The 26,783-nt window shown below is 43.3% G+C and overlaps 1 long non-coding RNA gene across 2 annotated transcripts in view; it reads right to left on the bottom strand.

The window, feature by feature from the left end:
• LOC308583041 overlaps positions 1 to 26,783 on the bottom strand; it is a 46,005-nt gene that overhangs the window by 5,681 nt on the left and 13,541 nt on the right. The window contains exons 2-4 of one of the 2 annotated variants that reach the window (XR_014006018.1): positions 8,758 to 8,845; positions 3,147 to 3,356; positions 2,049 to 2,732 (exon numbers count right to left, since the gene is read on the bottom strand). This is a non-coding gene — a long non-coding RNA (uncharacterized lncRNA). Of the gene's footprint in view, positions 1 to 2,048; positions 2,733 to 3,146; positions 3,357 to 8,757; positions 8,846 to 26,783 lie in introns of those variants that run through there. The other variant, XR_014006017.1, reaches the window with a different exon arrangement.

Genomic DNA, 26,783 nt, shown 5'->3' with positions numbered 1-26,783 from the left:
ATTCTTCATTGTATGTTTAGCATACTCATTCAAAGAACCACAGAATTGTAGAGTTGGAAGGAACCCCAAGAGGCATCTAGTCCAACCCCCTGCAATGCAGGAATCCTGCCCACAGACTTCCCTGGGTAGGCTTGAACCACCAACCTTCTGGTTAATGGCCAGAGGCACTGATTCATCGCAGCACAGGGTATATGAGCAGAGGTTGTACTGGTATTATAACAAATCATAGCACAATTTGACATGGTAAACACATGGGTAAAGCACACATGAGATTCTAATTTATTTGTTTGAACAAGAATGCCAATGAACCAGAGTTACGGGAGGTGCATGGTGTGAAGTCATAATATCTATTAAGCAACTGCAAGGCGTCACAGCAAAGAGGTATGTGTTGTCATAAGCACTTTTTGTTCTAGGTACAGTGGTACCTCGGGTTACATATGCTTCAGGTTACATACGCTTCAGGTTACAGACTCTGCTAACCCAGAAATAGTGCTTCAGGTTAAGAACTTTGCTTCAGGATAAGAACAGAAATCGTGCTCTGGCGGCGCGGTGGCAGCAGGAGGCCCCATTAGCTAAAGTGGTGCTTCAGGTTAAGAACAGTTTCAGGTTAAGAACAGACCTCCGGAACGAATTAAGTACTTAACCCGAGGTACCACTGTATAATGGTTCATTTGTGAAGGATTATCATCATGCAGTGAAACAATATTTTGAAAGCAAAATATGATTGCAAATGCACCAAGAAGATTAGTGTGGAATCCCACTAGTACTTAACCATTTCCCCCTGTTTGTTTAAATACAGTATTGTTGCATTTAAGGCTGTTAACAGCAAGTGGTTTGAACTAGTGAATACTTGTTAAAGGCCACCTGGGGTTTTGCTCTGTATGAGACTAAAGGAACAAATCACCTCATGGATAAACAACAGGTCCTTGCCTTTCTGTTTTGTCTTTTCTGCATACGTGAAAGAAATATGCTCAACAATATGTAACCAAGGTGCCTACTTCTTCACTAGAGGGAGGAAATGAGCTGAGCCAACACCGTCAGCAGCAAGGACCTCATCAGAAAAGGCACCACGAGCTCAAGCACCACAGTGGATTTCATTTAGGAATAAGAAAATCCAAAACAAAAACCACCATCTAAAACACTCTTTTGGCTAGCGTAACAAACCAGGTAAAACAACCTAAGACAGATAAACAATTAAAGCCACAAAGCCCAGCATCATAACTAAAAGCAGATCAAAATTAAAAGATCTCTAAGTCCAATTTAAAAACTAGTATAGGAGGAGACAGATGGATATCTCTCAGGAGAGAGTGTGAAAACACAAATTTACCCCACTTGCTATTCACACATCGTACACAGTGTGCACATGTTGAAACTGAGTAAACCCTAACTTATTCACAGCCCACCTTTCCTGCACACTCAACTATTCTGACAGCCTGACTCTCTGAAACCAGGTTATAGGAGGCATCAGAATTTTGAAGCTTGACATCTTTGAACTTTTTTATGACAGATCAAAAGCTTTCCATTAAATTCCAGTAGCTACAAGTTTGTATACTTGTGATACTTGCTATGCAAGTTATTTCTTTACGCCTTGACTACATTTTGTGGTCTTAAAAGTTTGCTTCTCATAAAGATGACATAAAAGGTAAAGGTAAAGGTACCCCTGCCCATACGGGCCAGTCTTGACAGACTCTAGGGTTGTGCGCTCATCTCACTCTAGAGGCTGGGAGCCAGCGCTGTCTGCAGACACTTCCGGGTCACGTGGCCAGCGTGACAAAGCTGCATCTGGCGAGCCAGCGCAGCACACGGAACGCCGTTTACCTTCCCGCTGGTAAGCGGTCCCTATTTATCTACTTGCACCCAGGGGTGCTTTCGAACTGCTAGGTTGGCAGGCGCTGGGACCGAGCAACGGGAGCGCACCCCGCCGTGGGGATTCGAACCGCCGACCATGCGATTGGCAAGTCCTAGGTGCTGAGGTTTTACCCACAGCGCCACCCGCGTCCCTTAAAGATGACATAGATGACATAGATAAAGATGGCATTATATGAACGCTAAGAGTCAGGAAATGCTCAACGTACAAATGGGACCAACCAGTAAAACATCTGCTTCATTTAGATGGGAAATCTGTGCACTGGGGTCTTGGAATAAGTCTTTCTGTTGGGCAGTGGTGGTGAGGACTCATGCAAAGACATAATTTTATATTTGGGGTGGGTGGTGAGAAGCAATTTTTGTAGCGGGGCACAAGATTCACTGTAATGCACAAAAGCATTGCTAGACTAAATTGCAGTCAATCAATCATAATTAATTTTAAGAACATTTGTTGTAGTCACTACTTATACTTCACAATAACCACAGATACACCTGAGAAAGAATCACATGTATCCTTAAGGCAGGAAGTATCAGGCAGTACAGCACTCTTTGAGATCTGCAGTTGGGAAAATATTTTTATTAGGACCAACCAAACAACCTTCAGAGAGCACCAGGAATCCATTCAAGCCAATGCCACTTCTCCACTGATCATTTGAAACCTTTCACGCCTTTATCTGGTTTTGGAGACTGTCTTAATCTGTTCCCTTCAAATGTGAGATCTCAGAGACTCGCTTTAAAATATATGAATGTTAAGTATATTTCCTACCAGACTTTTCATTTGTATAAGTCTTTGAGGCACAAAGTACAATTGCTCCCAATTCCTCCTTTGTGGGTGGCGGAAGAGATTTGTAAAATAACTTTTAGTTCTGAAAGGAAAGAACCAGAAGTCACCCTAAAACAATTGATCTCTCTCACAATGATAAACCTGTGTATAATTTCATATTGCAGTTGGAATTTCACTGAACTGAATGTTCCTCTGTATGATTATAAAAACATTCTTGCACATAGAGAGCAACTAGGTCAGGGAGAAGGCTGGGAGAAGCACCTTCTCTCTGAAATTTAGCTTTTCTGTATGAAAATGATTTGTTTGTTTGTTTTTGTGTTGAAGAACATTTAAGCACCTGAGTCCCTACTTGCCATTTCAAGTACTATGTCTCTACCATGCCCTTCTGTTGCATCTTACTTGAAGTGACTTATAGCTCACAGATCTCAATATCTTTCTGCTAGCCTATGCGCATGTGTTCAGGTACGTGCTGTTCTGTATGAGCCGCAAAGCTTACCAAATGGATGCTCCCACTTTCACTCCACTGTTGTTGTTGTCGTTGTTGTTGTTTAGTCGTGTCTGACTCTTCGTGACCCCATGGACCAGAGCACGCCAGGCACTCCTGTCTTCCATTGCCTCCCGCAATTTGGTTAAACTCATGTTAGTAGCTTCCCCTTCTCCACTGTAGCGAGTTGTAGATTTTGCAAGTTTTGCTCTGTAATTCCTGCTGGGAACAAACAAGTTGCTGTATTCAGTGGCAATAATAAAACAACAAGTCTCAAAAACATAGCAAAGGTCTATTTTCAGTTTTTCTTGTGCTAGGCAGACTCTCCTTAGCTGCATCAAGTTATGCAAAAAGGCCACCACCATGTCTGGCGTACAGTCTTGGAGGAACCTGTTTGGATCATTCTTATTGACCTCTTAGGGAAGCATTTGGAGGCTGCCAAATCTGCCTGGCCTAATGCAATGCTATGTAGTAATCATGACAATGACATGTAAAAGACTCTAAACCTCCCCCCCCCCTCGGCTTTAAGAAGTCAAAGCAGCTGTACAAAGAAGCTTGCTTGCTACATCTGTCTTGAGATGAACAGAGCCGCCTCATCTATCCCACCAATCCCATTTTTAACACTACCTCAGACCATGGGCTCTTCTTAGCCTACTGCACCTGCCCAGACTAGGCCTACAAAGAGACACAGAGAGAGATGCATCTTATAAAAATAATAATTATGTGGCATTTCTTTCCTTTTTCTTTCCTTTTAAAGGTTGCTTCTGACAAATCTATCTATTTGGGGCAAATTGTCAGTGAGAAACTTCCGCTCGAACTCTTTGGGACAAAACTCGCTCTTTGAAAGGATAAATCCCATTGCATGAAGGCCCGAACAATGGCCAAATGTGTTGCTGTTGCCTTTGCTGCCACTGCTACTGCTGGGGCTGGGCCTCTGACAAAGGGCGGATTAATTGGTGCCGTGGCTGACTGGTTCGAGATGGCTCCACTCAGAGTGCGCTGCGGGGTGCCCCATTGACTGGGCCCCGAGTCCCACTTTTCACAAACTCCAAACAAAAGTCAATTTCTTTCTTATAAGGCAGGGGAGAAAGAGAGAGAGGGAGAGGGAGAGAGAGAGAAAATCACTTGGTGTTTGAGCTGGGGAAGGTGACTTGTTGGATTAGAGGACGTCATGCTCTCCCTGGCTGTCTCTCTCATGCTTTAATGTTATGTCTCCAAGAACACAAAAGTTAAAAGAGTGAGAGAGAGAGAGCAAAAGCAACTCATCTATTTCGATGAATATGTGACTTTCTCTCTGTTGTGCAAGTTAAACCTGGCATCCCATCTGAAGACTACTAAAGTGAAAACAACAGCATGAAGCTGGTAGTGTGCATGTGTGCATTAACAGTGTGCAATCCTATACATGTATACTCAGAAGTAAGTCCTATTGAGGTTGGTGGGTTGCTCCCAAGTAAGTGTCATAGGACTGCAGAGCAAAACTTATACTAGCTATTTATTTCTATGGTGCATAAAACAGAATAGAAGTGTTTTTCTCAGAATGTAGTAACTCTACATAACTCAATGATACAGGTATCACCATCCTGCTTACAATGCCCTGTACTTTGAAAATTTGGATCTTGTAGATTTTTTATTTTGTGAGGTAAACTGGGAAGCAGAAGTCAGACAGCATGGATGCAAGTTTTACACAAACAGCCCTTTGTCTTGGCACATCAGTGTAACATCAGGCACAGGGAAGACTGTTGGAGATGAAATTTCATAACTGGCACATTTCATATGCAGAGGAGAAATTTATGACTTAAACAGGAGTCAAATGGGAAGAAAGACGAAATCAAATGTGCCCAGCTCCCTGCAGATTTTGGTTTCCTGCAGTTTTTCAAGAGGCAGAGTTTAGAATAGATTTTTTTGTGTACTACTTAATTACCTCAGTCATTATGATGATTGCATAATAGTTGATTCCTCATGTCATCATCATATTCAGATCTTTTCTTTTATTTTCTTTTTAAAAAACACACTGTGATTCCCTGCATAACATCACACAAGAGGAAAGGACAAAAACACAGCCCATGCCAGCAGGATTTCTCGTTTCATTAGTGTAGTATAATAATAGCTGTGGTCAACCTCCTTAGCATATGACAGTATCAAACATTGCAGGAGTTACTTGGGATGCACTCTCTTGGTGGTATTTTAAAAAAGGGGAAATACGATTTTCCCATCATCCTTACAGGAATTTTCATGTTTTTTTCATCTGTTTTGGCTGAATTTGTGTGGCATCAAGGGTTGGGTGGTAGCATTAATTTAGTTCTTCTTCACTTATGCTAAAAGTCCTTAAAATATTGCTTTAGTTGTAATTATTTTGGACCTGAACTATGTTGTTATTTAAAAGAAAGAAAGAAAAACAGCTGGAAACTCAAACCGATTAAGCTAGAGGACTCCCTCTACCAGTGATCTCAGGTGGTGAGTACTGAGCCAATAACTTTGCAGCCCAAACATGTCCACTGAGAAACAAGAAGCTGGCACCAACATATTACAGATAACCTTGTGGTTTGCAGAAGTATACAAAACATTTTTTAAAGCCCTAACAGGTCAACACTATGAGAGCTGAACACATTCAGTGACCACAAAGGTTAAGTGTCTGCTGGAAAAGAAAACTTGAAGCTGAGGGGATGGGATGGAATATCTTGAAGGAGCACATGGCTGGTGAGCTGGTTACCTAAAACCCTCAACAGGAATTCTCCTCTAAGGAGGAGCAGATGCACTGCAACACTTTGCTGAAGGTCATACTTGTAAGAACATAAAAGAGAAGCTGCTGGATCAGGCCAACGGCCTATCTAGTCTAGCATCCGGTTCTCACACTGACCAAACAGGTGCCTGTGAGAAGCCTGAGCACAAGACCACTCTTGTGAATCCCAGCAACTGGCACTCGGAGGCTTCCCTTCTCAGACAGTGGAGGTATAACACTGACATCATGGCTAGCAACCACCAATAGCCTTGTCCTCCATGAATTTGTCGAATCCTCTTTTAAAGCCATCCAAGTTGGTGGCCATCACGCCTCCTGTGGGAGCAAACTTACTATGCACCGTGTTCTTTCTTTTGTCTATTCTGAACCCTCCAACATTCAGCTTCGTTTGATGTCAGTGACTTGTAGTGTTATGGGAAGGGAGAAAAACTTTCCCCTTTCCACTTTCTCTATGCCCTGGATAATTTTCATGCACTCTTATCATGATGCCTCTTCCTCACCTTTTCTCTATACTAAAGAGGCCCAACCAGCCCCATAATTATTTTGCCTCCCCTTTTCTGAACCTTTCCCAGCTCTACAAAATCCTTTTTGAGGTGACCACAACTGTATGCAGTATTCCAAATGCAGCTGCAACATAGATTTGTCATAATGGCATTCCGATATCAATCCCTTTTTCTAATGATCCTTAGCATAGAATTTGCCTTTCTCACAGCTGCCACACACTGGGCTGAATCATCTACCATGACCCCAAGGTCTCATGCTTGGTCAGTGACCAGCAGTTCAGACCCATTGAGCATATATGTGAAATTAAGATTTTTGTTTGCCCTCCACACATCACTTTACACTTGCTTACATTGCATTGTATTTGGCATTTTACTATCCATTCTCTCTGGTGCTTTTGGTGCTCTTCACAATCACTTTTGAACCAATTCAGTATCGCAAAAAACTTGGTCACCTCACTCCTCACTATAGATTATTTATGAACATTAAAAGTACAGGTCTCATTACTGACCCTTGAGGAACCTCCACTTTCTACATCCTTCCACTGGGAGAACTGCCTCATTTATTCCTACTCTCTGCATCTTGTTATATAACCAGTTCCTGATCCACAAGAGGACCTTTCCTCTTATGACTGCTAACATTACGTTCGAGAACCAAGGTACCACTGTACTAAAAAACAGACTAGGGCTGAGTGATATCTGGTTTTCAACATCGTGATATATCAGCAGTTAAACATCATGATATTCTGATATATCCTGATGTCTGAAATTGGAGACCAGGTGTGGGGATGAAGGAAGGAGCAGCCGTGGAGATCGGATGGGTGGGGGAAGGAGACAAAGTGAAGTCACCTCCACTGCATGGTTTGAGTGGGAGGAGATGGGGATAGGGAGAGAGACAGCCAGTGGTGGCAGCCAGCGAAGATGCACTGGACACTGTGGCTGCTGCTGCTGTCCTGCTAACTGAGAAATGCTGCTCTGCCTCAGTGCCAGGGGAAGGTAGTGCCATGGTGCCTTGAAGTGAGGGCAACCAGCTGCCTTGTTCTCCATCAGCATGAGGGGAAGGCAGCACTTCCCAATTGGCTACCTTGTTTTCCCTCAACGTGAGGGAAGGCAGCTCAGATCAGCAGTGCTATTGGCTGATGTCATCATGCAATATCCTTGAAATCCACTGCCCTGCTCTCCCTTGCATGAGGAGTGATATGCTGCTGTACATTGCTGGGTCAAATCATTATTGCGATGTGATTTTGACCAATATATTGAAGAGTCACAGCGCTAAAACACACAATAAAATTTGTGATATTACCATGCAAAAATGACAAAAAATAGTTGGGGGAGGCAAAGGATGGGGTCGTGGACTCTCTGGGTGCATTGTGTGGACCCCCAGGGTCCCTGGACCCCTAATTGGGAACCACTGCTTTAGTAGGTTACTGAGACAGGACTTATCCTTGCAGCAGCCATGCATGTTCAGCTTCAGCAAAGCTTGTTCTTCTATATGGTGGGTTATTTTATATTTAATGATTCTTTCCTCCAGTTTTCCTAGGACAGAAATGAAGCTAACCAGCCTACAATTGACAATGGACGCTTTCCAGTCCTAAGCTGTTTGAATACTTTACATATTTTTTAATTTATAAAACTCTCTCTGTTTATAGAATATTAAATGTCAGGAAGGAGGGTTGTAGCCTTCCTGCTATGCTGGTTTTCTCTGTGTGGGTACCTTATTCATACCTGCAGACCATGTGCTGTAAACAATTGGCTAGTTACGTTGTCATATTCTGGGCTTATGGTGTAACTTCAGGGATGATTTTCATCGGTGTAGTCTAAGCTGTTAACTAATTAAATAACCTTAGTTGCCTTTTAACTAATCCTGTAACAGTGTAATCCTATACAAGTCTATGCAAAGGCAGACCCCACTGAATTTAATGGAATTTACTCCCAGGTAAGTAAATATAGGATTGCAGCCTAAATATATTTTCAGCTTCCCTGAACTTCCACGTGAGGATCTTTAGGTATTGAAGGAAGGATATTTGCTGGAGCTGGGTGGTGGCATTCAAATAGAATCCTTGCCTGACATGCTTCTGGTCTCTTAACACTCACTGTGTGCTCAAGTCTAGATATCCTGTCCACCCATTGGTTTCTTAGCTCTCATGCCTTCCCCACCTGCCAAAGCAATCAAGACTGAACTCCTGGTTGGGATTCCATTCTTCTTTCTACACTAGCCTTCCCCAAGCTGTTGTTCTCCATATATTTTGGACTACAACTCCCATCAGCCCTGGGCAGCAAGGCTGATAGACAGGAACACTGGGAATTGTAGTTCACAATATCTGGGAAGGCTGCGCCAGCCCAAAGAATTAAGACAGTGTTTAGAAAGAGTGTAAGGCAGAAATACCTGCAACAAAGGGATGTGACAGACACCGCCTTCCTTCTTGGGCTGTGGATTTCAGCAGCTCTCTTTCACTTGTCTCCATGATTGGGCCCTTAGAGGACAGATGACAGCACAATGATTAACACCATTGACTCTGTCCCAACATTAATACGATTACCATTATCATTCTTCAACTAGCATAATCTATGGCTGAAGAAGGGCATGATAGCTCTGAGAACAGGCCTTATCATTTGTATCAAAGGTGGAGGAAAGATCAAGGAGAAAGAGGATGGAGAAGGAGCTGTTTGACCTCCCTGAAAGAAGGTCATTAATGATTTCTGTGAGAGCAGCTCCACTGGAGTGAAGTGTCTGAAACCAAACTGGAGAGCATCAGAGAGGAATAGAAATGAGTTCAAGAGACTAGGAGGAAATTCATCATGGAAAGACAAGAATGGCAAATAGGATGAGGCAATGAATGCAATGGCATTGGGAGAGATAGGAAAGGTTGAGAGGGTAAAACACAACAGCAGTGGCAGAAGATGTACAATGTAGTGGAGGTTGGGATATTTACAGAAAAGTGATAGACACTGTGAAATGCTTTAAATGCTTAAGTGCCAATATCATATTTATGTCGGCTCCTCATGAGCACGTCAGAAAGCATCATTATTCAGAGACTCCCACATTACCTTTTAGGGGATCCAAACAAGCTAGCATAACCAAAGAAGCCACAATTTAGAGAATGAAACCACTGACAACGGTAAGATAATAAAAGAGGACCCTTGAGGCCAAGAGTTCTAAATAAAAATAAACTGCTTTTAAAGCCCAGAGTAGTGCTCTAATAGAATAATTCTCTCCTTAACTACCAAATGCAGAATACTGGGTCTATGTGTTGCTTAACGGTGCTGGTGGTGGGATATAATTGTTAGGATATTTCCGTTCCACCTTAAAAGGGAGCAGGCTTTGTGAGTCACAGAGTCTGCGCATTTCCTGTTCACAGGATGTTTATGTTTCCTATTGCTTTCGTTTTCTCTCTGTGTGTCTGGAGACACTGATGCAGGCAGTCATGTTTTTCTTTGTAATGATCAACACTGAATAAACTTGTAAATATGCTCTCCTGCGTGCAACTTCTGCTGTGAATTATCTGCTGATAGAGTGTGCATCAGTTCCAGAATGTGGCAAGCTATTTTCTGGAGCTCGTGTCGCTAATTGCTGATATTGCATGTCTACGGGAGATCGATGGATCGTCCGGCAGCCGGCTTGGGGGCCACGATGGACTTTGTCTCCCTGGCAGTATCCCAACAATAATATCACGTACAAGGCACTGTTGATTTCAAGGTTCATAAGATCATGTTGGTATTGCTTTGCTTCTGTATACTACATGTAAGCACAGCGATGACTGTGAAAGGTTAATTTGTGTGACCAATTGGTTCATTAACTGCCATTAAAAAGTCTTTTTGAAAACAAAACAAAACAAAATGGCTTCCGTGAAACAATGTATAGAGTGAATAAGGCATATCCTGTTGTCAGGATACATGTTTGAGGCAATTATCTAGTTAACATATTTTAACAAAAAAATTTAGCTGAAAGCAGCAGCTATCTCCATGAGATATAATGCGGTAACAGATGAGGAATTCAGAGGTCTGGGGAAGACAGAGATGAGAGGTTTTGTCTGCTCTGCTTTCCCACTGCCTTCTTCACCCACTGGATAATGGAGACACCTACTACCAAAATGCTCTTGGGATGTGGCACTGGGCTTCCTCAGAGTTTCCTCACCTGGTTACTCTATGAACCTTTGTGGGAAAGGGGATCCAGTGGAGGTAGAGATGTTTCCTGGGATTTTCAAGGCTGAGCCATGGACTGCTCTTCACTGAGAAGCTATAGCAACATGGATTGTCAGATGGGGTAATGCTAAGCACTGCAGTTCCTGACAGAGACACAGTGCTGGACCTCTTCAAAGTTTCTTCAACTCGCCCCTGTAAACTGAAGACTGGGGGTGAGTTTGCTTCTTCTTTTCCTCATCCTGAAGGGCCATCATGAGCAATTATCTCAAGCTCAGGTGATTGAAACAGCAAACAAGGTCCAAAGAGCACTAGTCCCACTATGGGATTGGGACTGGATGAGTGAGCACTTTATGAGGAGTGGGAATGAGCAAGCATATTATGGGTAATTTACTGGGCACCTTGAAGCAACCCATATTGCACAACCCTGCAGACCACAAGCAGCAGAACACAGTGTGCATGAACAATCTTTTGGCCACTGGCAATCCACGGACGCGGACTTATAAAAAATATTGGGGGGGGGCCCCCGGGAAAGCTCATGAATAATAAATAAGCTCATGAATATGCAAATAAAGTGGCACCGCCTCCTCGTGAGCGAATAGCGCCTATTAATCAGCTCCGGAGCGGAAATTGGGGGGAGCTTTTGCTCGGGAGGGAGGGCAGGAGGCATGCAGCCCGATCCTGTGCATTTTGGGCTGGGGGAGGGGCGGCGATGGCGCTCTGCTGGAGGGGCGCCGGAGATTATTGGGGGGGCGGAGCCCCCCCCAAACGAATTTTTGAGGGGGCTCGGGCCCCCTCAAGCTCCATGGAGTCGGCGCCTATGTGGCAATCTGAGAGTTGTGTGGTAGCAGGGAGGCCATTGTAACTTGTCCAAAGTCTCTGCCTGGGATAGAAACTCACCAGCCCTGCTGAAGCTGTTTCCCCCCCTTCAATTGTTTACATATTGGAAAGGGGCTTACAAAAAATGGATAAATAAAAACACAACATGCAACCCTTCTATACTATAAAGATGGCCTTTTCAGTGGGAGTTAGATGTGAGTAACTATAGAGAGGGTGGCACTGTGATCTAAACCACTGAGCCTCTTGGGCTTGCCGATCGGAAGGTTGGCAGTTTGAATCCCTGCGATGGTGTGAGCTCCCATTGCTCTGTCCCAGCTTCTGGCAACCTAGCAGTTTGAAAATATAACAGCGCAAGTAGATAAATAGGTACCGCTGTGGCGGAAAGGTAAAGGGCGTTTCCATGTGCTCTGGCTTCCATGTTCCGTTGTGCCAGAAGCGGTTTAGTCATGCTGGCCGCATGACCTGGAAAGCTGTCTGCAGACAAACACCAGCTCCCTCAGCCTGAAAAGCGAGATGAGTGCAGCAAACCCATAGTTGCCTTTGATTGGACTTAACTGTTCAGGGGTCCTTTACCTTTTAACTATAAAGACTATTATATAACAGAGCAGAATTCATCTACAAGCTTCATATTCTACTTATTATATCAGCCTTTCTCAACCTTGGGTTCCCAGAAGTTGCTGCACTACAACTTCCAACATCTTCCCTGACCACTGGTCCTAGCTTGGGATGATGGGAGTTGTAGTCCAACAACATCTGGGGACTCAAGGTTGGGGAAGGTTGTATTAGACACTTCATCCTAGGAGCCTAGGATAGCATACAAGGTTCATCCCTGGGTTCTATGATGTAGGTTAGCCTGAGAGGGAATGACTAGCCAAGATCATCCAGCAAGCTCAATGGCTGAGTAGGGATTTGAGACTGAAATTCTCTGGTCCTATTTCAATGCTCAAATCACCTATACCACATGGGCTCTATTAGTACATTAATCAACCAGACACAAGGTAAATGCAACACTACAAGCTCCTGGGCTATATTTCAGCCTAACTGGTTCATTTCAAGTACGTTAAGTCCTGTAATGGTATGATGGACCTTATATTATTTAATGATTTATAATATTATTGTGGATGATTCAAGGGGAGCAACTGAAATGCAGATGCCAGCAAAGTACAGTTAATACATTTTACATACAGAAATTAGTCATGTAGGTCAATATCTTTATACTTTTGCATTTTAGTTGGATCATACTTTTGAAGGAAAAAGATTTGCCCTTTCTACTTTCACTTCAAAAAAAACAGAATCAGTTGAGATTCCATCAAAGGCAGTGGAACAAATTTAACTTCGTGGTATAATTCCACCGTGATCTTTCATAAACATTAAATTTTATCCATAATTTGTAACTGTGTGTGTGTGTGTGTGCTGTTAACTCAGACTCTGCTTAACATGCCACACCACAACTGTTATACAACTGATAGCTGTTGCAGTAGCAATTTGTTCACTAAGCTGAAACCCTTTCATTGACTAACTGGAGTTCACATTCCCTCAAAGTAATTGGAAAAATGCATCTGGAGTTAGATGGACTTTGCTAATTTGTTTTATTATGCATGGAAATATTGGTATAAAAAGGTGTTTCAATTATTTTCTATGGCAGGGACCTATGTATTCTCTGTACTCACAAAGACTTTAAATGGAGTTATTTTTCCCTGCCTGTAATCATCCCCCCCCCCCACTTTTAAGTACCCAGGCAGAAAAAAGTAAGTTTACTGCTCCTAGCACAATGGCCCTCTTCACTTTTAGGTTTGGGAGACCTGGGTGACCTACGAAAGTTAATTAGAAGGCTAACAAAGACTAAGACAGAGTAGAATACATCGCCTCTCCTCCAGCCAAAGATGTCATCCATTAATTAGGGAAATCGTTAAGGTGGCCTTTATTGAATCCATTGAAAATCGGCAGTTGGCGGTCGACAGTTTTGATCAGATTTTCTTCTCCCCAATAAAGCTGGCCTTAATGGTACGAAAAGTAGAAGGGATGAGTGTGGTGAACTAGCAAGGAGAAGGGAAGCAAGGGGGGGGGGAGAACAGGGGAGGGGTGGGAAGTATGTGTTTCAGTGACATTACAGTTAAACAGCCACCAATTGTGATGGCTTTGATTCTCAGGCTACATGGCATAGTTTTTCCATGATGTAATCTTTATTGAACCTGGAATCTGAGGGGGAAGCTAGCTGTTGCCAGTCTCGCCTCTCTTGGACTTAGGGGACTCTGGATGTTGACAGCACAGCGATAAGAAGCGAAACTCACTTGCATTTTGCCATCTGAACATCATTTCTCTTAATACCGAACTTATTGCTGGTTAGTTAAAACATCTCTCTAAAGTTACAAATATATACACATATGTTATAAATATATACACATGCTTAGCTTGATCCCGTGACACTTGTTTTCAAGAATGGGTTGAAGCACACATTAATTTTGTTCCTTTTTTTTTTTGCTGTTTGGGTTTCTCTCTCCTCCCTTTTCGCTCTTTGAACTGCAACACTTCCAAACTGCATCTGCATGATACGAGAATATCCGTGTGACACAATGTCGCCCCATCCAATCGTTTTCACATAATAATTTTAACTTGTTTTTATTTGATGGTTGAGATGAGGCTCTCAAATAGGAAAATTGCATGGGGCTTGGTTTATAATTTTATGTTCTTTGGGAAGGAGCTGCCCCCCTACTTCTCTCACACACATACCCACCCCCTTTCCCTGTTAAACAAGCTGTATCTCTTACAGCAATTCACGCACTTGAGAATTTGATGTCTCTTCTTGAAATGCAGTAGACAAGGACTTACTGCACCACTATCTGTCCATCTGTGCAAGCTTCTTGTATCTAGGCAACTTTTCATTTGGGGTGTATGTGTGGGGGGGGGAGAGAGAGGCAAAATGCAAGGGTGTCACTTTGCAGAGAGTGTAACACAGAAAACAGCTATTCCAGAGTGGCATGTTTACCTTCTCAGAATTGCAGCCCTAATCCTGTATTCATTGTACTGATCTAGTGAGAGCTTTAAGTACTTAAAGAATGACAGATCAGGCTCCCTTTGAGTGTTTGCATAAGTGCACATCTTTAGTCTGAAAAACTGTGTAAAAATGTTTTAGAAACTCCATTTTGTATTGGGTTTTTTTTTTTAGGAAGAAAAGTATGAGGATCAATGGTACTACGTATTTAAGATTATTTCCCCATATTAACAGTGAAATCCTAGGCATGTCTTCTCAGAAGTTCTACTCAATTCAGTGAAACTTACTCCCAGGTAAGTTTTTGCATACTTACCTGGGAGTAAGTCCTATTGACTTCTGTAGCACTGGAGTAGACATGCATGGGACTGCAATGGACATTATTGTCTTAAATAAAGCTCAGGTTCTGTAGACAAACCAAATTGTACAAATTAACAGATTGTATTGTTTTATGTAACAGACCTAGCAGATCATTTTCTTTTTTCCCCCATAAACATGTTTCATTGGTATGTTTTATGTTGAATCTAATGCATGACATTTTGTAGAATCTGAAAACTTTTGGGGCAGGACACACAAACTAGATCATAAAGCCTTTTACAGATGGTTGTTATTGTTTCAAAAAAGTATTTTCGCAATCATTAGGGCTTCCTTAAAGTAAAAATAAAATAAAAATTAAATACATTTTCTAAAAATATTAATTGCTGGGGAAAGGATAAGTAACACTGCAGTCATATACATACTGAACTAGGAGCATGTCATGCTGAACACATGTTTGCATTGCACTGGAAGTCTACCTTGCCAGTCATTTTAGGGGAAAAGGCAATGGAGTCTCTCTCTCTCTCTCTCTCTCTCTCTCTCTCTCTCTCTCTCTCTCTATATATATATATATATATATATATATATATATCCTGATTTAATACTAGAGAAGGCTGCTCCTTTTTGTTAAAACTAACAGTTCAACACTTCAAGTTTAAATCCTATACTCGCTTACCTGGGAGTAAACCTCACAGAGCTCAATGGGTCTTCTTATTTCTGTGTGGACATGTATAGGATTACACTGTAAGTGGCTTACTTCAATTTTATATTGGTTCAGCCTTTCACTAACTTTGTCTCTTGCCATTCTAAGCATTTGTATGATCATCCTTCCTCCCTGTCAACAAGTTGGGTAATCATTCATTTCTATTTAAAGAGAAGACTCCACTTTCCTGTGAGTTGTGCTTGAAGTGATTCACTGCAGTTGCAAATAGAGATTCAGATGTCACCTGGAACTTTCTTTGGAGAAGAATATGCTATCACAGAATAAAATTCCTGGTTTGTGGCTCTGTGCCCTGCCCCCCAGTTAATATATGCTGAGGATCATGGAGGTTGCAGGTCTTTCCTATAACTTGTAAAGTGAATGTTAATAACTTCACAACTTAAACTGGTATGTACCCAGCTTCTAAGTGGGGAAGAGAGCTTTTTAGACTGCTTTTATGTTTGGAATTCCAAGTGATCAGATTTCCCAATAAACTTACTTTTATTAATAGTTTATTAACTTCAGCCTTTGTGCCTGGCCTATTCAAATAACCACGATATTAAATTTATTTCTATCCTGCCCTTCCACTGCATTTGCAATACTATAGGCTGCTTACAACATACAATAAAATCCAACAAAAATAAATAATCAACAAAAACAATAAACAGCAGTAAAACAGAAACGGGCATGCAGGTGGCAAAACCAAAAACACAGGGGCATCCATAGCAGAATTCTGAATGTAGCTGGTCAGATGCCTGCTATATATGCATATATTTAAGCAGCAAGAAGCAAGGAGGAAGAGGGCCAAACTGACCTTCTGAAGTAAGGAGTTCTGTAATCCAGGCATAACCACAGGAGGAAGCCCTCTCCCACATCTCAACCAGCCATGCCTGTGTGTTGTACTGTACACTACTGCTGAACTGCTATTTTTGTTTTATATGAGGAATTGAGACACTCACTTCACCCACAAGTGGTCCAAAGGCAAAGTAGGAAGGCTGATTTGTGGTAGTGACAAGCACTGACTACTGGTTTCGCGTGTGTGGCTATGAGCCAAGAAAATGGTTGAGGGTGCAAGGTTAGGAGATTGGCAAAAATGTTTACTTGTCTTCAAGTTTTCTACAGAGAGCTGCATACCTTGGACTATTCTTCTCTTTTCTCGCTGTGCAAACAGAAGGAAAAAGGGGAAAGTGGATAAAGTTCTTCAGTGCTATGAAGAAGATAAGATACAGGAAGTAGAATGCGGAAGTACATGTGATATGTGTGTGCGGATGTGTTACCTATAGCACATTTTCCTGTGAGATTTTCCTAATAGTTTTGTGCAATGTTCCATGAGGATAAAAAGGAGAAATAGGGACAGTGGTAAGCAACTTTTTTTTTTTTTTAAATGAAAGCAGAAGACCATTAAGTCTCTAGAGAGAACATTTTAGCAAGAGTTAGCACAGCACTTCATAAATATACGGTTACATCAGTTGTAACTGTAATCCCATAGTAGTTCAACAATGACTCAGATATGAAGGAGTCTGGAAAGGGCTGGCCCAGGTCTTGTGGCATTCCAAAGCCCAATGTTATCAGAGTTGGAGGGGGAACAATCCCTGTATACTTTCCTGGAGGGAACCAAACACTCTACCCTGCACCCAAATTCCATTATTCCAATGACAAAGGGGGAGACCATGACTCCTACCTACCAGGAAATTTATCACCTACCTAAATTCTCCAATGAAACCCAATCTGTGGTGGCAGGAATGGTTCTCCGGAATGGTTAAAACAACCTTCACCAAGCTGGTGCCCTCCAGATATTTTGGACTACAACAGTTCAACATTAACTGGCTGGGGTTGATGGAAGATGAAGTCTTAAGTATCAGTCAGGTTTTGGACTGACTCAGGTTTATGGGAGTTGTAGTCCAAAACATCAGAAGTACAAGGGTGACAAAGGCTGGATTAGTGTTTGGGGCTTGGACTGGGGAGACCCAGATTGAAATCCCCACTCAGTTATGAAGCTCTCTAGCCTTGTAGTCAGTCACTATAGCTCTTACATAATCTACCTCACTTGATTGCTGGGAGGATTAAGATGGGGTGATGGAAACAAATCAAGAACAACAAAATCATAAATACAAATACAAATGACAGCAGGAATAAAAAGAACAGTTGCCAATTGCTCAGAAGCAGTACAATTTGACCTCTGGAGCAATGTATGGACTTCAGAATATGCTTTTGGCTACTTGCTGTCTGCTCCATCATTGCTTACTCAGCTAAACACTTAAAAACCCAGTAGGGCATTGGTTCTCAACTGATGGGTTAGGAACCACTACCAGGTCATGGCATAATCCAAGGTGGGTCACAAAAGAGGAACTACTACTATGCAAATGTATGGTGAAAAATTGAGAAGTGGGTCCCCAAATGCATATTGTGTAAAATATGGGTCCCAGGTCTGAAAAGGTTAAAGACTTCTGCAGTAGGGCATCTCCCAAGTACATAACTCCAGCTCTGAACATAACATATATAAAATTGGCACAACTATCTCAGTGAAGTTTGGGCTGCTGTAATGTATAGATTGAGACTGAGAACCATTTTCTACTCCAGTATAGAAAATGGATGTGCACTGGTTCACTGTGAAAATTAGAACAAGGAAATGTACTCTAATGGTAAGTTCTGTGTGGGAGGCTCTAACTTTACTGACTGTTTACAAGTCCTAGCTGAATCTGGACTTCACCCCCCCCACCCAAGTACTCCATTCATCTGGACTGCACATATAACTAATGGATGACAACTATATATTTATTATACTAAAAAAAACCCATTACCCACACAGGTCACAAGTAACTGAACTGGAGGTATCCTTTTCTATGAAACTGGCATGTTTGGTATATAAAGTGTGATTCTGTAGATATGCTGAAACATAACTGGGATAAAAATATTGATAAACTGACACATTGTCAAAGTATATGAAACATATTTAAATAAAATATAATACAAATTAAAACCAATGTATGTCTCTAATAAAGTCTGAAGCAGCAAAAGGGTTCCAAGTTAGAATCATATGGAATGACCAAGTGTCCACAAACTGCTTAGTATGGCTCATAACGGTCATAAATAAAAATGAACTGAACAAGTAAAGATATCCAGATGTGTTTCAACCAAGGTCTTCCTTAGTGGTCAAAACAAAGTGATTTATCAGGCATTTTTTTCAACCTAAATGAGAAGCCAGAACCTTTAATACTTCAAGATGCTAGGACTTTCCATTAAAGGGGCCTAAATGGCTTGGGGTTGAGATGTGGAAAGGAGCACATCTTCCATATCAACCTGCCAAGAGTGAGTTGAGACCTTCAGTGGAAGCCTTTCTCCAAGTGCTTTCCTTAGGGGGAAGTATGTTATGTAGCTACAAAAGCCTTCTCAGGACATACCCTGACTTTGGCATGTGCCCCACCAATTATTAGCTCCAACATTACTGTTAGCTTGGAAACATTTATATTTGCAGAGGCATTTTTAATGGTCATGTTTAGTCTGCTTTATAGGCTTACTCAAGTTGTCATCGTGGCCTCTTATTTTGCTAATCTGTTGTGAGGTTTCTAATGTTTTATTACTCTAATATATTGGTATTTAATATGAACAGTTATTTTAACTGTGCCCTGTTGTACCATGCTGTCAAATATGACAGGATGAAGTGGGATATAGGATTATTTAAAATAAACAAATAAATAATTCTCCCTCATTCCCTGCCATTTATTTTCCATCGATGTTCCTTCTCCTCTGAGGAGAGAGAGAGAGAATGTGGGGATGGGGGTGGGGAGACAGGGAGAAGGAAGGGAGAGAGAGAGAGACATTTTCTTTCACACGAGCCCTCAGAATTACAGTTCATGAACTATTCAGTAAACTGACCGGCCTGAACCTCCCCTTCAACGGCCTAATCTAAGGGGTGGATCTATGTGTTTTGTTGCTTGTCAAAAACAATCACTCCTCGGCCCATTACATTTACAGCACGTCGTCCTTTAATTGGTGTAACACACTGAGGGCTGAAAGGAAGAAAGTCCTACAAAAGAACCCGAGTGAATGAACCCTGACTCACACAAAAATACTCTTCAGAAGTTCAGAGCCGGGCACTAACAAGGAGGTAGAGAGTTAGCTGGAAAAGAGGTTAAGTTCAGAAATGTGCCACCTTGAAGATCCTCCCTTCAAAGCCATGATAACATTGACAAGATGAAGGGCAAAGTGGGGGGGGGGAGTTAATCATTCCTGGACTGGGGAGAGTTTAACAAAATAGGGGATCGAGAGGATCCTTTTGCCCCCTCCTTTCCCCTCCACCTCTTCATTTTGAAGGATTTTTAAATTTTTATTTTTATTTTTTTAAGGCAGCGATATGTGCGCTTTTCTTTTCCTCGGCAGTCTTCTTTCCATTAACATCTTCCCTCGATCTCTCGGCCTTCCTCTATTTAATCGAATCGACGAGAAGCATCTTTTTAAAACTGTGTTTTTATATTTTGAGAGGTGGGAAGAAAAGTGTCTGGAGCGGGCATAAGAACAAGGCAAATCAAAGGAGGATTTAAAGATTGGGACTTTAAAATGATGGGTCAGGAGGAGGAGGGAGAAAACAGCTAAACTTGACGGGAGAGGGGAAAGGAAGACTAAATAGCAGGGGGTGGGTGGGGTTGGGAGGCGGGGGGGGGAGAGGGGGGGAACCCGAGTCCTTTCTCTGACAACTTTGATTACTGTGATCTGCATGGAATAATTACAACATATCTTCTGTGTCACAAAGTTCCAGGGAGACTTTTCTTTCTCTGAACTCCCAGCCATTTCTTTGCTTAGTAGCTGTCAGGGAATTGGTGAAAAGGAGGAAGGGAGGGAGGGGGGAGACGGGGCGGGGAAAGACTTGCTTTTGTTTTGTTTTTTTAAGGCTTCAGTTCAACGGAGCCGAAAAAGTCAGATTCCTCCGTTCTCTTCATTTGTCGCTAATGTTCAAGGGTAGACGTTCCTGGTGTTCCCAACACAGGAATTGTTTTGTTTTGTTTTTTGATTTGGAAAGGGTTTTTTGTTTGTTTGTTTTTAGAGGATAGGGACGGATCCGAGGTTTGGGATGTGAGACTCCTGAAGGCCCTGTGATGAGCCGAAGAAAAAGTTCAGACTATTATTATTCTTGTCTCTTCTTCGCATTCTATCATCAAAAGCAACAACAAGATGAGTGAACTCCAGGTTGACCAAAGTTCAGTGATTGCAGGTCTCCTATCCACTCACGTCAGGCCTGGAGAAGGACCTCAGGGTCATGCATATAAAAGACAGAAATATGATGGAAGTGGGAACTGTCTTTTAAGGGCGGACCCCTGTCTTCTGCCGAAACTGTGCTCTTGCTGGGGATAAAGTCAGCTTTCTCCACCGCCCCCCTCCTCCAAATTCCCAGCTTTAATGAACTTTGTCCAGCACTTCATTCCCTGCCCAGATCTCTCTCTCTCTCTCTCTCTCTCTCTCCTATTTCTTCTTCTTCTTACTATTTTAATGTAAATGCCATCTTTTGGGTGGGTGCCTGGAGTTGGGAGTTAATGATCCCCCCCCCACTCCTTGCACCCTGTTAATAAATTAATGCACCTTTCATTGCTCCTACACGCATCTGAACCTCGAGCTTTGTGTTTTGCTGACTGACCCTTCGTCCTTGTACTTTTGTGGGCGAGTTGCCCCCATGCTAAAGCTGGGGGCTCTTCTCTTCTCCCCACCTCGCCCCCCTCCTTAAATCAGCTCCCTACAGTCCTACCCGAGTTTGTAATCCGTCAAAAAGCCGTTGATTGCTGCAAGCGTTACTTTTTCATGAGGGAAACTTCGAAGCAATTTGAGAGAGAGCCCGGCTCAATGAATACATTTGCCCCCAGATGCTCCCCCCTCGCTCCCCTCCATTCTTCGCCTGCACTTGATGAGTTTCTCTGGCACAAATCAGCCCTTACAGGCACAGAATGGGCAATCCCTTGATCCCCATCAATTGTCATCCCGAGTTTGGGCCACTTTGACCGCCAATAGTGGGGAAGTCAGAGCTAATCCTCAGAAGGAATCACGGGAAAAGAAAGGCAACAATAACCAAGTCAAGCGTAAAAAATGAAAGAGAAATCTCTATTATCACCCACTACATTTCCCAGCGATGTAGTGAAAAAATCAGCTCGTTTGTCATTCGAGTCAGACACCCGGAGAAGAATATGGGGTCGTGGTGGGTTGGTAGACTCACACGACGTAAAGGAGCAATATTTGAGAGCAAAAGGCCTCTCCCTTTGCCAAATCCTCCTCACATCCGCCATAACCATTAAATACAGACTGACTTTATTCTGTATGGGAAGGGCGAGGAGGTGGGGGGAGGAGGACAAAAAAGCCCAAAGAGCTCGGAGGAAGAAATGGAAGCGCCCGCAGCCTCAGCCTCCTCCTTCTCCTCCTCGCTTATAATGGCATAAACGGCTCTGCATGGGTGTCAGAGGCGCTCTCGCTCTCTCTCTCGTGTGTGTGTGTAATGAAGGAGAGGAGAGAGTTGTATGTCGGTGTGTCAGGACGTGTAGGATTGATACTGTATTCTATTTCAGAGAGAAGCCGAGGGTCTCCTCAGAATGTCGGTGTTTGTGGGACAGGAAGAAAACTGTGATTCCAAGCTCGGGGACTCGGTGTGTATGTGTGTTGTTGGTACCGGCGACCAATTGTGCTGGTATTGGCGACCAATGTTCTTCTACTCCACTGCTGGGTTGAGTGCCACCTCAGAAACCACGTGCTTTTAGAATGGAAAGAAGGGAACATGCAAGGAAAAGCGCGGGAAAGTCCTGCGCGCGCGCGAAAATTATATTCCTCTGCGAGAGCAGACGACTGTGGGAGAGAATGTTTCATTAAAATGAGTGTATGCTGAAAGAGTGTGATGCAAAAGCGAGAGAGTTCGGTGCGCGCGAGAGAGGGAAAAGGAGCAGATATATATATATAGTATGCTTGTGTGGCTAGAGTCTAGACTATATGAAACGAAGCGAAACAAAATGAGTGTGTGTGTGTGCGCGCGCGCGCATTATTCAGAGGAATTGCATTGGCATAATTGAACAGTTGAAAGGCGAAAGACCCTGTGCTGTCTGTGAGAGAAAGAGTGAAAAGAAAAGGCACCTTTACACAGAAAATGTTAGGGATGATGGACCGAAGGGTAGCAGGAGAGGAAAAGTGAGATATGCTTAGAATGAGGGGAAGGGGGATCATAAGAATCCATATGAACGAGTGCATGGCAAATGGTGTGAAACTGTGTACCAATGAATTCAGAGAAAAGTGGGTAATCATAGTGTGAACGTCACAAAGAGGAAGATCACGCCTATATGTGCGCCTCCCTTTATATGTCTTGTTCTTCACCCATATAGAAGTATGGGAAATGGGGAGGATATGCTGGAATGAGGCGAGGTGTTTAGTTGAGATAGCACTTCTGAGCGGGAAGTTGCATGTCACCTCAAAAGTGCCTGGAGAAGAAGAAGAAGAAGAAGAAGAAGAAGAAGAAGAAGAAGAAGAAGAAGAAGAAATTGGCAGCGTGAGGGAGGGACTGTGTTTCCCTCAGACATTTCCATGCACCACCACACAACACGCGTGTTTTTGCCTCAAGCGCAGCACACCCCTCAGGTGTCTCCTAGGTTGCCACCATCCCTGTGAGGGGTGTGCCTCTGTTATTATTTTTATTCATTAAATTTGTATACCGCCCTATACCCGCAGGTCTCACAAAATCACAATATAAAATATGCGCGTAAGGGAGCGCACATGACTGCAAGAGGCGGCCGGTTACGCCCGCATCGCAAGTCAAGGGAAGCCCCGGATGCAACTTGGTCAGTTATATCTGCGCGGCTTCTTCGGACACGGATAGCCGTGAGAGAAAAGGAACTGCGAGGAAGTGCGTGGAGAAGGCGGCGAGAAGTCTGAACTGCGCGTGCGCGAGGTGCGCGGGTGGCAAAAGGAGGCTGGAATAGAGACAGAAGCCTCTGGGCGCATTCTGCCTGTCTCTGCGCTGGTGTGGAATGGTCGTTGGAGGTTGCGATCCTCGAGGCCCCTAGGTGGGAATAAGCCCCCTGAATAGGCTGCGTGTAGGGTGTGTAACCAGGTGCCTGCCCAGGGCTGCCAGGTTGGCTCCCAGGACCCCAACCAAGCTGCCATTTCGGCTGACCTCCATCCAGAGCCTGGTGCTGCCGCGGGTGATGATGGTGGTGGAGGGATGGGGGGGGGGTTGTGAGGGAGGAGGAGATGGAGGCAGAGCAGACAGAAAGAGGGTCGCCGGGAGGGAGCTATGGAGGGGAAGAAGCCGCTCGGAGACTTGGGAGAGGGAGAGAGACGGCAAACATTGCCACTTTCCACGCTGACACCTACAATTAACCAATCTAAGGGTGTGATTCCTTTACTCCGCGGCCAAGCAAGGGGCGAAGTGAGCACTAAAGAGCCGGCTGCCAAGCGCTGGGCTGAATGATGGAGGGCTTGGTGGAGACAAGTAAACAACTTCATAGGTCCGAGAGAGAGAGAGAGAGAGAGAGAGAGAGAGAGAGCTGTGGTCCCCCCTCCCATTCTTTTGAAACTATCTCGGAGAGAAGGGTTTTCCTTGTGGTCCCCATAAAATCCAGGGGTTTCTCTCCTTTTGAGGCTGTCCAAGTGGACTGCGCTTTCAGAAAGCGAGGAGATCAAGGGCTTTGAGGAGCAATCCTTTGCATCTCTGCTCAGAAGTAAGCCGCGTTTAGTCCAATGGGCCTTACCCCCACCGAAGTGCGTATAGGATTGCAGGCTAGACGTGTTATTTACACGGGGGAAATGCCATTATGAAAAGACCATGGATCTTCTTCTTTTCTTAATAAGAAACTTTTGCTTGTTAAACGGTGCAGCACATTTGGTTTATCAGAAACGCCTATTTACATTAAATTCATTATATTAAAAAAGGACAATGTTTTAATAGCGATTTAAAAAAATAACTGAACTGAACCACCCACATAGATGATAACTTTGCATTAAAGGAGAACAACTTATTACTTAACAATTAACATACTTGGGTGCCCTATGTTAGGCAAGCATCCCCAAGTGGCGTGCAATAATCACGTGCATTAAAAGAATAATGGAGACATCTCAAATGTTTTCTTTCTTAAACATGTTGATGGTTTTCTAGCGGGGTGGAGTGAGTGAGTGAGTCTTGTTTACCATCTACTATCAGAAAAGAATTTAAACTTCCCATAGGAAATACATGTACTCAGAAGACAGCCCCACAAATTTCAGATAAAAGTCCTTACAGTCCTAGTAGAGGCCAAGACCTGTGAAGTTTGTCCCGCGTCTACAATTCCCATACGTCTCAATTCTGAGACAGCGATTTCTCCTACTGTCTGCACTTTACAGTACACAGAAAATACTACTGCTTCCTTTCCTAGCAGAAAGGATGGCTTTAACTTTTATCCCGTGGTTTGGACTTTGGCTGAGAGAGGGAGGCTAACTCGAATGACCCATATTTGATGGTCGTCTTTCTTACGCCGGAGAAGGTAGAGAGAATGGGATATGGATGAACAACTACTTTTATTGTTATCCCTACTGTTGTTATTCTTATTCTATCAAAGCGTGTTCGAGGTGTAGGGCTAAATGCTGTCTTGCATCGAAGTACCTTGCTGTTAGCGCAGGGATGCATCTCACATTTTTATCTGAGGAAGAGTTTGATAACATCACTTCCAACATGCACGGAAATGTTTGGGCAGCTTCTAACGCCTGTTGGAGTTTGGGCTCCCGCGTGTGAGCGTTAGGTGTCCATTTTTACTGAAAGGATCCGTTGGCATGACATAGAGAGAGTTTATCGAATACATACATCTGTTTCAGAAATAACTGGCTTGGAATAAAGGCTTGGTGGGATTGTTTGTTTGTTTGCAGTGGATCCAGTTCTCTTCTCTCCTTACCAGACAAAGATGAATAAAGTTCGCCTGGAGTCAGTCACCCAGACCTTTTCGCAGAAGCGGTCCAGCAGCAAATGTTTGAAGTAGGTAGATGCAAACGAGACTTCTGGAGGCTGCGGGATTCTACCATGCTCCGAGCCTGGCTAAACTGAACGTCCTGGTGCTTCATCCGTAGAATAGACAGAAACTATTTTGTAATTGACACATTTTTTAAGTGAGAAAGGATGGCTGAGGGCCAGATTTCAAAACAACGGAGACAATTGGGTAGATCGGTAGACCTTTAAAAACCACACCCCCAAAAAACAAACAGAAAAACAGCAAGGCGAGGAAGGTGGAGCTTTTAGCAAGGCAAAATACCCCTCCACACGCGTGGTAGGTGTTCTCTCTCATCTTTGGGCTGCTGCTCGTCCTTGTTAGACTGAACCGCTGCTTATAGGCAACCTTTCGACTGCGGTGTCTTGGCCCGGATTTACATAAAAGTGCGATCTTTGCATCATCGCAGCTCTCCGAAGGGTGCTTGACGAGCGCGGGAGGCACTCTGCAATCCCTAATTAGTGATTTTTGTCCTCTTGTTACTGGGCTCAGCATCTCATGCAAATGAACTCTTCAGCGCAGGCACCATCCACCCTCTCCTGGCTCCAGAATTAACTGACTCTTATCTTTAATGATATGCTACTGAACTTCGCCGAGCCCGGCTAGCTTTTTATCTTGATTACTCTAATCAATAAGAAATGATAGAGTAGAATTATAAACTCTATTGGCTTTTTAAATGTTGCCGACAAGCCCTCTAGATAGAAGCGCTTCCCTTTCATTGTTATTTATTAACACGATCTTCAGTTAACTGGGGATGCAAATAGGAAAATGAACCGGGAAGGGTGGGGAGAGAGAGTTATTACACGCAAGAGGGCCTCGTTGCCTCTTCCCCCATTCGTTTCTCGTGCAGACGTTAGAATATCCTGCTAGTTTGTTAGCGTCAGGCTGGGTTAAAACCATCCAAGAAAACTTTTGTAGGGTGGTTGTGCGGAGTAGAAACAGTACCAACTAAGCAAGCCTCCAACCTTTCCTCTTTTCCACCCTGCGCCCAACGCCCACCGATATATGGTCCCTCTCTCTCTGGCCTGTAGATCAGCACAAAATCGCCTTTTATTAATCAGCAGCCTGACTCCTTCAAAACTCTCAAGTCATATAACGGGACCTCCCTTTTAAAGGTTCATAAGATCAATTAAAAACAAAAACCAAGCGAGTGAATTTGGCAAGGCACGAACAAGAAAATGCGTTTCACAGAGGACAATGGGTATATAAATCGACCCATCAGTGTTAGACACTAATTAAATTTATTGGCTTCATCGAAGCCTCACATCCTTGACTACTTCTTCTTGACACAAGTTATGGAATTTTGCCTCCTAAAGATGAGCATATACTCCTATTTTCTCGAATTCTGGCATTTGTGATTGTGTCAGAGAGTACCCATACCCCTGGTGTGTCCAAAATACCCCAAACGCACAATACGTGTATTAGTCATGAGGCAAAATCAGTTTGTGGTCAAA

Source organism: Podarcis bocagei, assembly GCF_964188305.1.
Source record: "Podarcis bocagei genome assembly, chromosome: 3".
Taxonomy (NCBI): Eukaryota; Metazoa; Chordata; class Lepidosauria; order Squamata; family Lacertidae; genus Podarcis; species Podarcis bocagei.
This window is presented reverse-complemented; position numbering and strand designations above follow the sequence as displayed.